Genomic DNA, 3,027 nt, shown 5'->3' with positions numbered 1-3,027 from the left:
TATTTTTTGTTTTTTGTTTTTAAAGCAGAATGTTATATAAGAAGCTTTGGAATCTCAAGAAGGGAAAAAATGGTTTGTAAGAAAACAGTGTTGAATACAGCTCATGAGTTTCTGAACCAAGTTTGATGATTAGAACACAAATTACAATGATATTTCATGTGGTAAGCTTTCTGCATACATTACCACCCAGAGAGAAACCAAGAAGAAAATAGTACAGGAAATACACTCTGGACCAGTGAAAGGAAAACAAGATAGGGTCTTTTGAGATTGGCACAAGGAGCCACAGAAACCAGAAACCAGAACAAAGCAGGAAAGAAAAACAAACAGGAAATGAGAAGTGAGATTGTAGACGTAAATGTAACACATCCATAACTACCCTAAGCAAGCCAGGAGGCTGACACAACACAGCACATTAAGAACATCCCACGGCCAATGTCTCTGCCGTATCCACTGAAGTTATGTCCTCATGATACAAGGGGGTTGTAAGCAAGTGAAAAGACACATCATGGGTTGTGCTGACTATAATGAGCAGATGAGTCTGATGTGTATGTGTGGAGGAACTCTACTCCAAACCATAGAATGCAGGGGTTAATCATGGGAAATTATAGCTCAGAGGTTCACCAGCTGTGGTAGTTTGAATATGCTGGCCCCATGGGAAGTGGCACTATTAGGAGGTGTGGTCTTGTTTCAGAAGTGTGTCATTGTATAGGTGGGCTTTAAGGTCTCCTAATGCTCAAGATCCACCCAATGTTGATATAGAGCCTCCTAATGGCTGCCTCTGGTTGACAGGATGGCAGTCTTTTCCTGATTGCCTTTGGATCAAGTTATACAATGTTGGGCTCTTTCAGCACCATGTCTGCATGCAAGCTTCCATGATGTCCGCCATGATGATAATGGACTGAACCTCTGAAACTGTAAGCCAGACCCCAGTGAATATTTCCCTTTGAAAGAGTGGCCTCGGTTGTATTGCCCTCACAGCAATAAAACCTAAATTAAGACACCTACTCAGACAAGAGTTAATGTTTCCCCAGGGGGGCAATTGCTGGGCTTGATGCAGTATCATGGAGGGATGAAAATATTGGTAGAGAGTTAATACTAAAGCCAAGTAGATAAAAGAATTAAAAGGGTGAGTCATCAGAAAGGAGCAATACAGGGATGTTGGTATATAGCTGGCAGCTCTGCAAATGCTGGTCAAATGTGTGCAGAAGGCACATTCACTTAGGAAAGGAAGCAAAGAAAGTACCATAGGCAGAGAAAGTTCTAGAAAGAATGGGGAGGAGTCTAAATGGGAACACAGGAAACGGGATGAACCCTGAACATTCCCAGGGATGGAGATGATTTGGAATGTGAATGTGTATGGACTGATGTCAAGAAAGTTGAGGGGGGGTTGGGGATTTAGCTCAGTGGTAGAGCGCTTGCCTGGCAAGCGCAAGGCCCTGGGTTCGGTCCCCAGCTCCGACAAAAAGAAAAAAGAAAAAAAAAAAGAAAGTTGAGGGAAGCTATGTGTACCTTGTATCTTCCAGTGACTCCTCACAGAAATATGGTTTATGAATATTTGAGACCTAAAGGAAGTGGAAGGACCAAGACATCTCAAGACCAAGATCAAGGGATTTAGTTACCCTAGAGAGATAAAGGGCAAGGAATAAGAGACAAAGAGAGGAGACAGAGAACTGGGAAGAAGGGAAAAAGAAGTGGGGGGCAGTGACAAGGGAGAGGGAAAAGGGATATTTATCCCAGAGAGACTAAGAATTTCCTCTGGATAGAGAGGAGACACCACCCATGGCTCATAGGCAAATGGTTTATAATTGGAAAAGGGAAGCCCCTGTGCTAAGATGAGTTGGTTAATATTGATTTGGCACCATGTTAGTCACCAGAGCCAAAAGAAGAGCTTTTAATTGCTGTCCTTCAAAACCCTGATAGCTGAACCTTCGTAGTTAGCCTCAGGGGAAGGAAGTAGCCAAACAAGGGAACAGCCCATGGTGGCTGACTGGCTTAAGGAGTGTGATCTAATAGCCACTTAGAAGGAATGGGGGAGGAGCATGGTCTGCCAGAGTCATGTTGGCCATGCTCAACCTTCTGGGGCTCCTTCAGCAAGGCTCTAGTAAGTAACAGTGAGAAGTCTCCAAACATAGGAAGTTCCTATGTATGATAACCCATGGTTTTCCATTACACCTCAGAACAAAACCTTCCTAAAATAAGATCACCCGTGCTGAATATGTTTCTTATTGAAGACATCCAAACTCATGGAGTAATTACTAAAACCCGAAATGGAATGGATGATGAACTTTGTGAACATGGTGTCTGGAAACCACAAGTATCACCTAACCTAGAAGGAAATATGGCACAGAGACACTACTTATAAAATGTGTTTAAAAATAATCTATATATAGATTTATTTGACATGCATATATTCAGTGTGCAACTTTCAGTATCAGAGTTACACTGATAAGGAAGCTTCCTTTACCTGTCGCTTTGCCAACCTCTTTTTATAACAGACAGAGGCTGTTTATAGCAGGCTGCTAAAAGGAAAGACAAACTTTACAGATATGTTGGCATCTGTCTTAGTTACCTTTCTTGTTTCTGCAATATGATGAAAACAGCTTAATGGGAGAAAAAAGTTTATTTTATTTCTGCTTCTTTTTTTTTTTTTTTTTTCGGAGCTGGGGACCGAACCCAGGGCCTTGCGCTTCCTAGGCAAGCGCTCTACCACTGAGCTAAATCCCCAACCCCTATTTTATTTCATAGTTAAAGTCTGTAGTCTATCAGGGCAAGGGAGTTATGGTGGCAGGACCTTGAGGAGACAGCTTGTCATGATGCACTCACAGTCAAGATGCAATGAACAATGCGTACACATCCCAACACAGGGAATGGTACCGCCCATAGTGGGCAGGTATTTTCACCTCAGCTAACCTCATCAAGGTGATACCTCATAAACATATGCAGAGGCCCATCATTCAGATGCCTTTAGATTTCATCAAGTTGACAATTGACATGAATCCAATAATGTCAGAGATTAAGATGTCTAGA

The 3,027-nt window shown here is 42.3% G+C and overlaps 1 non-coding gene across 1 annotated transcript; it reads left to right on the top strand.

Annotated features, from left to right (window-relative positions):
* The first annotated feature begins 1,386 nt into the window (after window positions 1–1,386).
* Trnaa-ggc5 (transfer RNA alanine (anticodon GGC) 5) lies at window positions 1,387–1,461 on the top strand. The gene has a single exon. It is a non-coding gene; the product is annotated as a tRNA-Ala (tRNA).
* The last annotated feature ends 1,566 nt before the right edge of the window (window positions 1,462–3,027 follow it).

This window comes from Rattus norvegicus, chromosome 18 (assembly GCF_036323735.1).
Source record: "Rattus norvegicus strain BN/NHsdMcwi chromosome 18, GRCr8, whole genome shotgun sequence".
Classification (NCBI taxonomy): domain Eukaryota; kingdom Metazoa; phylum Chordata; class Mammalia; order Rodentia; family Muridae; genus Rattus; species Rattus norvegicus.
Note: the sequence above shows the minus strand (reverse complement) of the source record. Positions and strands in the feature narration are given on the sequence as shown.